We start from the raw sequence: 15,112 nt of genomic DNA on the forward strand, positions 1-15,112 counted from the left end.
TCTGAATACAATGAAACCAAGCTAGAAATCATAAATAACAGTAACAATGATGAAAGGGAAATAAATGTTCAACTATTTCAAAACTAAAGAGCAGTTTTTAAATAACCGGCAGGAAGATGGTGACCAAAGGGAAGGGACAAAGGTGAAATTCATGGGATAAACTCAATGGCAGAAGTTGACATTGTTCCAATTCTGAGCTTATGTATGATGTAAGAATTGGGGTCCCATTAACAAATTCCACTGAGCACATTTCCTACTGGTTAAGTTGAATGGGATAAAACACACTTTGTTTTTTGCTTATTTGTTTGTTTAAGTCGACTCTGGTGTTGGGCTGCAGTTAGGTGGCAGAACACATGTTTGTATACCCAAGGCCCTGAGTTCAGTCCTCAGCACTGCCAGCTCAGTTCTTCTATGACTTGAATCATTGAATCACGTGACCTAGCGATGACCATATATGGGTGGGCGTGTCACCAATGCTTCCCTCCAGCAGTCTGTGCTCCATGCTCAAATGTCACCAAAGCAACTGAAGTGCCATCCATGCAGGAGTCTGCACAACAGATATGCTGTGCATTGAGTACTGTGTCCCCTCAAAAGTCCTAACCCTCCACGTCCTCTGAGGCAATGGGCCACTTGTAATGACTAGGTCATGGGAACAGGACCAGCACCCTGCTGAGAGAGATGTCTAAATCCTATGATGTTGCTTACCTACACTCTAGCCACAGCCAGGCAGAAAACAACAGAGGACATCAAGTTCAAGGTCTACTAGGGCTACAAAGTGAGCTCAAGGCTAGCCTAGGCCACTTACTAAGGCTATCTCATGTTTTTAAACGCAAAGAGGGCTAGGAGCACAGATGGAGAGTATCTGACCTTGCATGTTTAAGACTCAGTGCCACAAGAGATGCCAAAAAGGGCCCTCCTGCCCTTCTTCACGAAAGGCCACAAGAAGAAGATATCATCTATGAATCATACCAGACATCAAACTTGACACTGATTTCAGACTTTCCTGCCTTTACAAGTATCAGAACTTCATCAGAATTGCTTACAACACCCCCAGAATACATGCTGAACAAACAAACTAGATATAAATAGCAGCCTGAACAAACAAAACAGATGTAAATCAGAAAAGTTTCTCTCCTACCAACATTCTTTTTTCTAAAATATCTGATCTCAAGGAAGTATTAGGAGAAAAAAACAAATATCTGCTTGGATGACTCACACTAAGATATGAGTAACTGCTGGGCTTGAATAGTTCCAAGGTACAAAAACAGCCTCACTCAAAGGACACTGTAATAGAAACTGTGTATGCAGAACAGAATCCAAGTTTGCTCATCTGTGTAAGTCAGCTGCCCCAGGGCCTACCACAGCTTACCGCCCAGTTTCTAGCCTGGTAGTTCTCAAGTATTTAGGATGTAAGTGGGATACAAATCCTAAATTACAAAGCACTGGCAGTACCTTCCTTCTAGTTATAAACCCAGATCCTGAAAGGGCTTTGCTGCCTTTCCCACAGGGGAGGTATATAGCACAGAGCTCTTGTCTGGAAAAAGACAAGACAGCCCCACCCACATTAGTAAAATCTGCACCTGTCTTGTCAGCCACCATAAAGCTCACTCTGGGCTCCTAAGTGCCCCAGGGCATCTGTGTAGACGGTATCTCCAGTCCCCAGGAGTCTGTCCTTTCTGATTAAGCAGGACTGACTGAACTGTATTTTAAGGCAACTAAGAGAAATCCTGGCGTTTGGGTTCAGCTGGGTCTGATGAAGGAAACAGGTCTGCTTCCATCTGGCTGAGCCCCCAAGGCTTCAAACCAGACTCAGATTCTACTCAAGTGTTTACTCCCTGTCCTGATTCAACATCCCTTTCCCTTCCTCAGCATGGCGGTCACATTTGTATCGACTCTTCTATCAGCTCTAAGTGCAGGTAATGTGTTCCTTGGTGGTAGGGTGTCATCTTGTGAGGGTTAAGTAGCAGGCAGCACGCAGATGTGCTGGTTTTACCTCACAGATACTCCAACACAAGAGACAGATTTCAGAAAGAGCAAAGGACTTCTGTTAACCCCAGACAGCCGAGAAGTAAGCACTCTAACAGTACAGACGACCACTTGTCAAGAGATAAGGCTACTCTGTCTAGTGTTGGAGGTTGTCCTCTCCTGGACCCCGCTACTGGTGAACACAGAGGGTGAGCTAGCAGGTATGGCAGGCAAGCAGAGTAGAATTGTGCCCTCAGCGCTAGGCCAACACAGAGTGTCCCCAGACTCCTTGGGGAGGGATTGCCTCCAGTGACCCACAGGACCCACCACTAGACCGCAGTGCTCAAGCTTCCCACTTCCCCTCAACAGCACCATGCTGGGGCTCAGCTTCTGACACATGGGCCTTTGATGGACATGTTACAGCCAAGCTTTTGCCCAGCATGCCCAGGGCTGAAGAAGACAAAAGCAAAGACACACGAACTGCAGCAAGCTGGGAAAACTGACTCTACTCTTGTTTAAGCAGCGAGAAGAAGGCGGAGGAAGGCAATGGGACACGGCTGGGCAGGAGATAGTTACTGAGGATGCTACTGAAGGATGCTACTGAAGGTATCAGACACAAGTGCCGACTGGAGAACTCGATGGAGAAGGAGAACTTCTACAAGTCCCTGTTACTGCTAATCATGGTTACATATGCAAATAGCTTTCATTTCATGCCTAATTATTATGCAAAATAATAAATCTGCATGTTATAAATTATGTCAGACTGATATGTTTTGAGCTTTACTTTATATAACCACAAACTGTGCTTCCAGCTCTCTTGCTGGCAGCCTCCTTGGTCAATTACAAAGCTGCAAAGCAGCAGGGCCACGCCCTTAAATCTCTAAGCATCCCCAGTCACCATGCTTGCCAGTTCAGGAGTCAGCAATATGGAATTCGAATGCTCAACGGGTATGCCCTACAGCTACAGTATTTTAGTCTTTCCCAAGTCACTCCTCACCTCAGCCATTTCCTGTCACTTCCCAACTAAAGAAGAACAAGGAGTTCTGAACTAGCAACATCCATACCAAAGCTTTGCTTGTGTGTTTGTCTGAGATGGGATCGCACTGTATAGCCCAAGCTAGCCTTAACATAGTGTAACTCAGTGACAATTCCCCTGTCTCAGCCTCCCAAATGCTAGGATTATAGGCATAAGCAAATCCTAAACTCTTAATACCTCGGTTTAAAATGATACTCAAATTAATTCATAACAAAAGAAATTGCCAAAGGATAGACAAAGGTCAAATAATTTGTTTACACAACTAATGCTCTAACGCTACTCCTAACACAACTCTTCTCAGATATCCCTGGTCACTATGCAAACTAGTACCCGAATGGAGGAAATTCAGCAGGATTCCAAAGAGAAGAAGTGCAAGCAGCAAGAATCTCATGACGGCTAATCTTGGTTGTCTACTTGACTATATCTAGAATCAACTAAAACATAAGCCATCTGTAACGGATTTTTTTCTTAACCAGGTTATGAGAATCAAGACCCCACCTCGCTCCAGATGGCACATTCTGGTGGCAGCCCACATAAAGGACGGGAAAGTAGGACCCTGCACCTTGCCTCCTGGCTCTCACTCCTGATGGCAAGTTCCTCTCTCCCAATAGCAATACTGTGGTTCTCCTGCCACAGAACCAACATTTTGGGGATTCAATACAGACTGAAGACCAGCAGCTCTCCAGAACTCCTTCAAGCTTGTTGAGTGTTAAGACCGCTCAGATACCCAGTGCCATGTACAGAGTGACTATGAGACAGCCACGGTTGGGCTGCCCAGACTGCGTCCTGTAAACCAATCTGAATTCATTCCATCAACTCTGCTCCTTTAAAGAACTCTAAGAGAGACCTAAAATCCAGTTTCCGGAAACACTCTGACAAGTCCCTTCCATCTCCATTAACTGTGAAATAACAAAACAAAGCAAGCAAACAAACAAAAGGAACTGATTACAGTATTATTCTGACATCCAAAAACAGTACAAATTTTAATCCTAGTAAGCACTTACACAGCATCAGACTCGCGGCAGATGCCCCCCTAAGCTTCTCACACACTTTCCCATTTAATCCCACCACAACTCCTGTGTGGTAGGCACCAGGAGCAAGGGCCAGGCAAAGGTAAGCCAAGATCACACTGCTGGGGCTTGGACCTAGACAACCAAGCTCCCACATCTGCCAGCTCAGGCACTAAAACCTATGAACTCACCCAAGTTCAAGCCTTACATAAAGTAAGTGGAATGCTTACAGAAACATCAGGACTTGTCAAAGATACACCCATAACACAGCTGTGATGAGCAAAGTATCAGACACACATTTAGGGGTGTTCTCACTTCAAAAATATGAGGGTCATCCAAAACTACAAGGCCAAGCCAAAAGTAAATGAGTAATGCAACGTAGGCTTCTGGGGGGACCGTGGGCCAGGAAAGGGGCAGTAAGGGTTGGAAAAGGAGATGATGCCTAAATAAAGTCTGGAGTTTAGTCACCAGTGACACGCCAATGTTGGTTTGTTTTTGACTAATCTACCACTGTCAGGTAAGGTTAGAGGAGCGTGAAACTCCGTGAGAGGGACCTTGTACAATACAGAGGCGGGGGATACAGCCCAGTGTCCAAGCACTCACCCACATGAGGCATGGCAAACACTTGTCCGACATGAGGTGCTGAGTTTGACCCCTGCAGCAAACATACACACACAAACACACACACACTCACACTTCTCTCACACACACACATACACACATGCATTTTTAAAAAAGACAATTGTTAAGTGTGGCATACACCAGTAGTCTCAGCTGTGTGGTAGTCTAAGGCAGGAAAATCATGTGAACCCAACGTAGCTCATAGGCAACATGGCAAGGCTTATCTCAAAAAAATATATAAATCATCCAAGTGCAGTACTCAGACCAATAATCTTAGTCCCTGGGAAGTGGAGGCAGGAGGATCAGGAGTTTGATGTCATCTTCAGCTATACAGAGTCCCAGGCAAGCCTGGGCTACATGAGACCTTATCTCCAAAGAAAGCAGCAAAAGAGGCAGGACAGGAGGAAGGGGGAAGAGAAAAATGGGGAGAGAGAGAGGGGAGGGAGAGGAAGAGGGGAGAGGAGAGGTAAAGAGAGAATGGGCAGGGGAGGAGAACAAAGCTCTTCGAGTTCCAGTATGAGGAAAAATAAGCCAAGGTTCATACAGTGTGCGCGCTGCCCTGGAAGACAGTGTGGCAATAGGGTCTGAGGAGTCTTTAATGTGAAAAGGGTAAGAAAGCACACATGCATGAAACAGATCCTGCTGGAAGGGCACATGGACATTCTAAGACAGGCAGCTTCACACAGGACAGTGCTCAAGGAACAAGAATAAAAGTAAGTCTTCACGAGTCTTCTTGCCTCATATAAACTGAAGTCTATGGATGCACTACCTATGCAAAGCAAAACTAACCTGAATAAGGAAAAGGACTTGGACTAACATAAACTGTGAACGTAACGTAGGGAGGGGGAAAGCCAAGAAATCCAAATCCAGAGATTAAAGGGAGCCCTGTCACCTCTACTACGTGCTGAGACTCTCCCCACCAACGTCACTTCTCCTTAAATGTCCTTGGATCCTAACTGCTTGCCAATCCAGCACATTGTCAGCTTCTTCTTCAAACTGGCCTCTCTCCCTGAAAAATCTAAACTTAAAAGCCACCTACCTATTGTGTCTTTAGCATGCCATGTATCTCATCTACACCAAGGACAGCAAGCGCCAACGCTCATGCTGTCTGGATTCCTACCCATGACAATAAGCAGAGCTCAGAGCTCCTCCTGCCACGCTGACCTGTGGAGCAAGACCTAGTCACCAGCTCTGGCCCCTGACCTGTGAGTCTGTCTGCCTTCATGTCCTCAACCCTTCACACCCATGGAGTTCATGTATTTATACCACATGCTGCTCTGAAATGGATTAAGGACATAAAATGTATAAACTATTAAAACTGTAAAGCAGGGAGTCACCCTGAGGTGTTTCAAATCCAGCTTTGGCTTTTGGAACCATCATAAGAGTTTGGAAACCCAGTCCACAGGGAAGACTTCGTGAAGGAGACTTCTCTTATGAAGCGAAGTGACCTGTACAGAACAACCGAGATAAAGATGCACAGTCACATTGCTATTGTCCCTGTCGGTGTTCCTCAGGAGAGACTGGTGACACCTTACCAAAGCTCAGGTCAGCACACTGATCTTACGAAAGACAGACATAAACTCTGACAGCCCTGTCAGTACACTTGGCATTCCCATCCCTTGCCTCCCACTTAAAGGATAAGCCCCCGGAAGACAAGTTCCACCTCTTCTCCCCGGACTCCCAGTGTGTTTGGCATTCTCCAGATATAAAAAATAAAAAAGACTTGTTCGGTGCCAGGGGAAATCTACATGGTGCAACTGAGCTCTCCCTGGCAGAAGTGCCCTTTAACCTAAACACTGCAATTTCACCCTCTTTAAGTAGAAACTGAAGCCTCCAGAGTTTCCCAATTCTTCTGTGGGATTATTAGGCATCAAGTTCATTTGTGATCTTCCAATACCATTTCTAGTTTTGCATATCCCTCACTCAAAGCGTGCCAAGATATCCAATCAATGGAGCTGAAAGAGAAGCATACACTCTAGCAATCCCTATTAAAGGAAAAACAATATTACCATCTTTCGAGAATATAATCAATAGCTCTTTACAAACCAGCTGACAAGGCCAGACTCCTTTCTAAATGACTCTGCAAGGCCAGAGAAGACGGGGAATTCTAATGCAGATTCTCTCAACTTCTTTCCAAGAAGCTGCATTTTCTGCAAATCCTGAACTTTAAGTGACTTGTCCTGCCTGGGTCTTAACATACATACACAGCCCACTGTCAGAGCTTCCTTCTAGGGCTTCCTTCTAGGGCCTCTACCCCATACTCTCTACCTGAGCACACTGGAAATGGAATGTGTACTAAGTAATAAATTATGTAGGTCAAACAATCATGGGCAAAACAAAGTACTGAGAAAAGAAAAGGGCCACTCTCAAGCACAGACATTAGGACACATTAACAATTCTCTATCTGTATTTTATTCATGGAACTCATTAATAAATAAGCAGTCTCCTTCAACCCTAGATGCGCTGTTTGTACATCAGTATTTCAGTTTGCAGGACACTTAGCTCCCTGGACTGAGGGCCCACTATCCCCCACCCCAAGAAGGGGCAGGTGTAATGAATGAAGACCTAGCCAGGAACTGTCAGATGGGGAAGAGCAGCTCCTTTGCTGAGGATCTGGGCAGGTAGGTCAGTGGTTATCAAGTGTGACAGTCTACATCTCTGACTTAGGCCTACGGGTCACTAATGTTTTGCAAAAAGAGAAAAAAAAAAAAAGGTAAGAGAAGAGAAAGTATTCAAAGACTAACCAGAAGCCAGTCACTACAACAGTCGCCTCCCTGCTGACTAACCTATATAACAGGTGGTGTCATCCCCTTTTGTGGAGAGACACTCACTTGTCTGAAGTCAAACAGATAATAGGTAACAGATGATCGATAACACAAGCTAACTATCCCAGGTCTCTGCACTCTACGACTTTCCTCTGCTTTCCTGCCTCAAAAGACTCAAGTGTTTGGGAAGACCTGCCTGCCAAAATTAAATAGATAGCCTTGGAGTTTTTACAAATCCTTCCAACTCAGTGGAAGCCAGCCAAGCGCCATCACTCTGTCCCCTTAGGTTTGTTCTTACTAAGCTAAAGCATAATCACAACAGCCACAGTAACAAATTATATCTGAAAAGCATGTGACAGTTTATTACTAGAAAACTTTTAGTTTTCTTCTTTCCTTCGTATTTTTTCCAGGAGACGGGGGGGTGGGGTGGGGGGGGGAGTGGTGGTGGGGGGGACCTGCCAAGGTGTACTGGTGGAGGTCATGGACAACTTGTGGGAACTGGTTCTAGCTCCACTCCAGGTGAGTCTCAGGGGTTGAAATCAGGACATCAGGCTTGCTACCAGGCACCTTCTCCCACTGGAAACTCTTACCAGGCCATTATTTTCATCATGAGAGAGGGTCTCACGTATGCCAAGCTGGCTTCAAACTCCCTCTACAGCCAAGAATAGGACTTCTGATCTTTAACCCTTCCCAAGGGCTGGTATTACAGGCATGTGCCCCCACTCCTGGTTTATATAGTGCAGGGGCTTGAAGAAGGGTGTTGCATGCGTTAGGCAATCATTCTACCAACTACACTATACCTCCAGTCTTTCTCACTTTTATTAGACGCAACTACTTGCCTTTCTCATATGGTGACCTCATGTTACATTTAACATTTCCAGACCCTGTGCATAGAAATTATCAAACTGTATGACCAGACAGTGGAATCCGAAGAGCAAGAAGCCCACCTATGATTCACAGCCAGTAAACAGACATGTAGGGCTTACAGTATCATTCTCTATGAGAAAAGCCACTATGACCCTATGTATACTGACTTAGTTAATCATCTACCTTTGTCAACTCATAAAGTGTAACAGAAAACAAGTGTGGGAATCTGATAGGACAGAAAGAATGGGGAAAATCAGAAAGGTCATCTCAGGGTGATCCGTTCCCCACAGGTGTCAGGTGATAGCTAATGCATACCGACAAGACAGGCATCTCTATCTGCCCCAGGGCTCAGAAACAGGGAAAGTGTCCCACTAAGCTCTGAAGGCTCTGTTTAGTCTGGACGCCCAAATCCTGCAAGCACAAACTGAAAAGGGAACATAAACATTGTATTTATCACATGTGACTACAGATGCGGAAGTCGTAATATATTCAAGGGAAAAAGCAGAAGGATCCACGAACTAGGATCCCATCAGAAAGAAAGCCTCCCGTGAATGCACTGTCCTGTCTGTGGTGGGTCATGGGGATGTGTGTACACGCACACACAAAGATACAGGTACAGAAATGGGAATCTCCCTGCTGGGATGAGGGGAAGTAAAGAGACAAGAAGTGAGGGAAGACACTCCCAGGATTCTTTCAGTTCCTATAGCTAGCGTGTTCCATGTTTGATAAATAAAACTACATAATAAAAGCAGAGCTTAATTAGTCACCTCCTGCAGCTGCTCTAGTTAGGACAGCCAACACTAATTCTTTTTATTCACTCACACGCTCATTCACTCACTCAACAGAGACCCAGGGTCCAACTCCGGCAAGTGTCTACTGGGTAATGTAGAAACAAGCAGGCTGGATGCCTGGTTCTGAAACAGACCATCACTCGGTGATGGAAGACACGGTGACGTAAGACATGGTGACGGAAGACATGATGACAAGAGAGGTCAGTCAATTTCTAATTTGTATCTATGCCAGATTTTCTAAATCTCATTCTTTTTTGAAAAAGTATCTTTTTTCTAATTGATAAATGTATTTGTCCTCACTTATTTGACAAATGCCAGTCCCTGCCTATGTGTCAGGTCAGGTACCACACTGCACAATGGATTTGTAATGAAAAATAAATACTAGATGGGCCCCTCCTAGCATCTACAGCGTTGGGGATTCTCCACATATTAGAATTTTAAGGGATGCGTAAAAGCTTCAAAGTGAAACTGCACCCTCCAAACTAAAATTTAATTCCAGTTTAACACAGAGAAATATGATTATTTTTGAACAAATCATTCAATTATTTTTAGCCCTAGAGGGAATAAATTAATGGGGAAATAGAAGCCACCGAATTTACAGGCTGTCAGAAAGAATGAACAAGGGTTGTAGGATCAGGTAGGCATGAAGAACAAGATACTCTGTTTCCTCATCTAAAATAAGGTAACCATGACTTTCCTCCTTTAGGAGTTAGGACCTTGGGGGGGGGGACAATTTCTCTTTAGAAACACAGCAAAGTCTAGTAACAAAGCAGTATGCTCATACACTTGCTTCCTTAAATCTGGTTTAAGTTTTCCCCCAATTTTGCCATTCATTAACCAAGCAAAATGAAACATCTGCATGCCTCATCGAGCAGAAGAATGCAGGAAGTCAAGTCAAAAGGCAGACTGTCTCTAAGAGTAAAGTTTTAAAACAAGCAAATCATAGACTCTTTCGGCACCTGCCAGTAAACCTCATAAAGTCTACCTACCTTCTAGAGCAATTTAGATATTAAATATGAAAATACCCACATGGGCATAAACTATAAACATTCTTCAAAGAAAACATGCAAATACTAATAGAAACACAAGAAGGTAAAATGCAAATAAAAACCACATCACTTGACAGCCATTAGGATTGGCAGGGCTCATCAAATAAAACAAACATTTGCAATAAAACTATGGAAAAGGGGAACCCTCAGGTCAGGGGTTGCAGGTGTGGCTCAGCTGGTAAAATGCCTGCACGTGTAAGACTCTGAGCAGGAACACCAACACCACCTCAAAAATAAATTAACTAAAGAAAACAGAACCTTCACACATTAGTGGTGAGAATACCAATGTAAGGCAGCTACGGGAAACAGTTTAATGGTCCCTCAAAACGCTGTATTCACCATGTGACCAGGAATTCCACACAGATGTAGAGTCCCAAGAGAAATGAAAATATATACATAAAATATCTGAAGATGAGTGTACACCACAGCGTTACCCAAAACAGTCAATGTAAGACAACCCAAATGCACAGCCGCTCAATTAATAGATTTTGGTATATCCATACAGTGGAATATTATTCTGTTATAAAAATGGCATACTATAATATAGATGAACACTGATGACAAGCTAAGGAATTAAAGACCACTTAGGGCATGCCCAAAAAAAGACAAATGAATCCACGGCGACAAGGAGCAGCTATGCTTGCCTAGAGGTGGCTGTGATGCTTACATAATCTCATAAAAATACAAAACTACAAAATCCTCCACTATAAGAGTGAATGCTATGGCATGAGATAGATCTCAAACAAGCCTACTATAGGAATCTAAGTTTTCCCTCCTTTTATTCGAAATACCCTGCTTTTCTATTCTATGGGCCTCTGCTACTGTAATACAACACTGACCAACTCGAGGAGGAAAGGATTTACTTCACTTTACAAGGTCTAATCTACCAGCAATTCCCTTCCAGCAGGGTAACCAGGGCAGGAACTGAAGGCAGGAACTGAGGCAGAAGCTGCCTGCTTCCATGGCTTGCTCTGTTTGCTGTCTTAAGTAAGCCAAGACCACCAGCCCAGAAACAGTGTCAACCCACAGTGTCCTGGGCCCTCCCACACGTATCACTGGTCAAGAAAATGCCCCCACAGACATACAGTACGACAATCTGATAGAGAGAATTCCTTAAACAAGATCCCCTCTTCCCAGGTAAATCCAGTTAACAAAACTAACCAGCACACTAGTAAACGGCCTACCCCACCCCCCACCCCGCTCCCCGAAAGAGATTACTGTGTTTGCTTTCAAAAGCTAAAGAAAAGCTTTTGGAAGTAAGAGACTACACATGGTGTTTTTAATAAAGTGAGCTTATTCCAAAGAAACTGTACAGATCTGCTATAATCTTCCTTTAAAAAAAAAAAATCAAACTTACTAAACTGTGTTTGTTCTAAGGGAATCCTTATAGAATACATATGTGTATACATATACATACATCAAAATGGGATTTTTTTTTTTTTCAGATACATCATTAGTGAGAGTGCCTCTTTATAATACCTTTAGGCGCCTGCCAATCAACTGAAACTCAGGTAGACCCTACTTTCTGTCCTTGCATGTTCTGCAATCTGCTTCCAAATTTCTGGGTCCATCACTGCATCCTAATCTCTTCCATGGACCAAGGCTCGTTCATGGTGGTTAAAATGCTGGTAAACTTTAAATGCATAGAGTAGGGCCTGTGTTTAAGGTTAAATTGATCTGGGATGTCTGAATACATATTCAGCAAAATGATTTCCTGGAATTGGGGATATAAAAACAATCAATAGAGATGTGCAAATGCTTAGTAATTCCTTTGGAGTTTTGTTGTCATCATTGTTACAGGGTAAAGGCAGCCACCAAGTTCTGTCCACAAAAAAAGTATTATGTATAAATGCTTCCTGGTTCTAGAACAAAGAAAGTATTTGATTGCCTAAAGCAAAAGGAAGATATTTTCCTTCTATTTAGTATTGTTATACTAAAATAGCATACCAATGAAACCAGCTAGGTGTGACAAGTCCCAAGGTTTGTAAACAAAGATACTGTTCTTTATTGTGATTTCATCCTTGATGGGGGTAAATCCATCCCCCTAAAAAAAATAAAATTGATTCAACCAAAGAAAACCACAGGGGTTTTCCAACATGGGGGGGGGGTACCCTGAATGACAATTTTAATGTGAGAGCTTGTCAAACTGCAGGCAGGCATGGTGGGTTATGCTGGATACAGACAAAACCTGAAGACAGCTAGGACCTGTCAAAATGCAGCTGTCTAGTTATTCCCACAGCAGAATTCCCAACTTCTCTGGGTGAGGGCCATGTGTGAGAAGGTGTCAAAGCCTGGAGAGTCAAGGGTTTGTCAGTGTTGTCTGCATGCCCAGCCACAGAGAGGGTGAATCCCACCATCCCCTCCAGAGCCAGGCAGACTGAGACTGTCCTTTCTAAGGGACACTAGATATCTCAGGTCCCCGCACCCTGGCCAAGTATCTCTGGCCTCCCTTTGTGGCCCTGTGTGACCCGCCCGCAGGCCCTGGGGAAGCCGAGCCCTACGGGCAACCCCGGAGCTGGGGCCCTGCAACCCGCGTCCCGCACCGGCAGCTACCGGCACACACAAAGGAGCGGGCCGGGATGCGGGGGCGCGGGGTCTTGCCCGAGATGCTCGCACGCGGGGAGGGAGGGGAACCCCATGAATCCAGGCTGACACTCAAACCTGTTGCTGGATTCGGGGCCCAGGGACCCCGCCAGGGCGCGGGCGCAACGGGTGCGGGCCGAGGCCGAGGCGGCGGGAACGGGGAGGGCCCGCGGGGCTCGCACCTCGGGCGCTTTGTCTGCGGCGGGCGCGGACCAGCCGGCGGCGTAGCGGGGTGGGGGGACCGCCGCCGCCCTCCCGCCCGCGCCACGCGCGTCCCTGTCCCGCGCGGCCTGCGCCCCCCGCCCCGCGCGGCCGCACTCACCTGGCTGGCGCGGGCCGGGCTGGCGGGCGTTGGGGACGACGCGGGGACGCCGGCGCGGCGGGCGGAGAGCTGGGCGAGGCGGGAGGGAGGCGGGCCGGGGGCGGAGCGGCCCGGGCGGCGGGCCCGCGGCAAATCGCTGCCCGGCCCTCCGTGCGTCAGGCTGGGGGGCGGCGGCGCGGGTGGCCCGGCCACCTCCCGGCACCCGCGGCCCGGCCCTGTCCGCGCGACCTCGCGTGCGCCCGTGGCGGCCGCGCGGAGACCCCGCCCGGCGCGGAAGGGGGCGGGGCGCCTGGGATTGACGTCCTGTGGTCCCCACCCCGCAGAGCTGGACCGCGTGGGTGGTGGAAGCTGCCCCGGTCGGGGGTCAGGAAGTGTGGCTGGAGTGGTCCTAACACCCTATTTGTTTCCTCCTGCTTCACCCACCTCCCACTTGCAGAGTCTCTGAGGTCTCGCCTGGTGTAGAGACCACTGTGTGCTGGGATGCCTGTGGTACCATGCACCCAGGGTTGGAAACTGGAGGGGAAAAGGCTGGGTGGGATTCCAGACTTTTGTTTGGCTCTGGGGATCTTTCTGTTGCGTGATCCAAAATTCACAAACGGGGCTTTCTGATGATGACTACTTCAGTGTCCTCTTTATTATTTTATTGCACAAGTCACTTTTAGGTCATTTCCTGAATTCAGTTCAAAAGAGTCATCCGCACAAAACCACAATGGCCACATGGTCGCCATGCCTGGTCTTCCATAGGACGCACAAGGCCACTCCAGTATCACCCAGTTTCGTTAACAATCTTTCTCCATTCCAAATAAACACCCAACTTTCTCTGTTTAAGCTGCTTGACTGAAAAATCGGAGAGCGAATTTCTTCCTGTTAATTCTAGGTGACCAATCTGTGTCTATTGTTACTACTTGGTCAAAGAAGTCCTTCTGTTACCCACTCTTGAGAACCATGGCTTCCTAGATTCACTTCTGCTTGAGTTCCATGTAACTGCCGCTGGCCCCCCACAAACGAAGTCCCAGCATGCCTCTTCTGTATCTGAAAACCCTCACGGGTTGCATCTGGCAGTAGACTGGAATCCACAGTAGACTCCACAACCTCTTCACCTGCTATTTTATCTTCTGCCACATCCACACAGCGCACAGATTCCACAGGCTCTGAGGCTATGCTTCCATAGCTCCTCCCACCTGAAATCCATCCCTCGATTAGCCAGAAGAACTCCTAACATCCCCAAAAACAGCTCATGACTTCTTCCTAGTACTGGCTCGCCAGCCACCCTCACCATCCTCACCCCACACACCATAAATTAGACATTCTTTCCTCTCTACTTTTGTAGAACCTTTGAGTTCCTGTGATTGTGTTCTCTTTAATTGTTGAGGTTAGGTCACTATCTATCTAACAAGAAGTATCTATCTATCTATCAAAGAGGATCTACAACAAACTCCTAATGTGATTTTTTTTTCCTCCCTCTGCCGGGTGGGATTCTCTGCTTATCATGTTAAAACCTGTGTTTTCTCCACACACATTCTTCACTTATCCAAATAACACAAGTGTGTGCCTAAGGATCCTCTCCAGTAATTCTCACCACCATCTGACTTTTGTGTGTACTCTCTACTTACCCATGGGTCCCTCGGAGTGTCACTCAGTCACCTGATAAGGATCAAGAGGAAGGAACAAAACAAGTGAAAAACACTGGAGTATGGATTCACAGAAATGAGGGTGTTGCGCCTTCCAGTAGCTGACAGAGGGAACTCAGCTCCATCTTTTCAGCTGAGTAGGCCTCACAGCCAGAGTTCTGTGTAAGCATTTGTAGAATTGTGTGTGTTTGTGTGTGTGTGCGTGTGTGTGTGTGTGTGTGTGAGAGAGAGAGAGAGAGAGAGAGAGAGAGAGAGAGAGAGAGAGATGTGCAAGAGAGGAAGAGAAAGAGAGAGAGCCAGATCCTTGCAAACCAAGTATCTATCACTTGCCTGAACCCCCAGGGGCCATTCCTTACTTACTATGCAGTGACATTTTCTCTTTAAGATCCCTCTGCTGGCTCTGTGGAACTGAACTGTGTGTCTCCAACTCAGATGGTAGATAATGATATTGGTAGAAACATCACCTGTTTTA

At 46.1% G+C, this 15,112-nt stretch overlaps 1 protein-coding gene across 2 annotated transcripts in view; it reads right to left on the minus strand.

The window, feature by feature from the left end:
- The window catches only part of Sestd1 (SEC14 and spectrin domain containing 1), a 98,066-nt gene extending 85,008 nt beyond the window's left edge, over positions 1 to 13,058 (minus strand). Inside the window, exon 1 of one of the 2 annotated variants that reach the window (XM_021192358.2) lies at positions 13,010 to 13,058. The gene's annotated coding sequence lies outside the window, so the exon portion shown is untranslated. The remainder of the gene's footprint in view (positions 1 to 13,009) is intronic. The other variant, XM_021192359.2, reaches the window with a different exon arrangement.
- Positions 13,059 to 15,112: the final 2,054 nt, after the last annotated feature.

This window comes from Mus pahari, chromosome 3 (genome assembly GCF_900095145.1).
Source record: "Mus pahari chromosome 3, PAHARI_EIJ_v1.1, whole genome shotgun sequence".
NCBI lineage: Eukaryota > Metazoa > Chordata > Mammalia > Rodentia > Muridae > Mus > Mus pahari.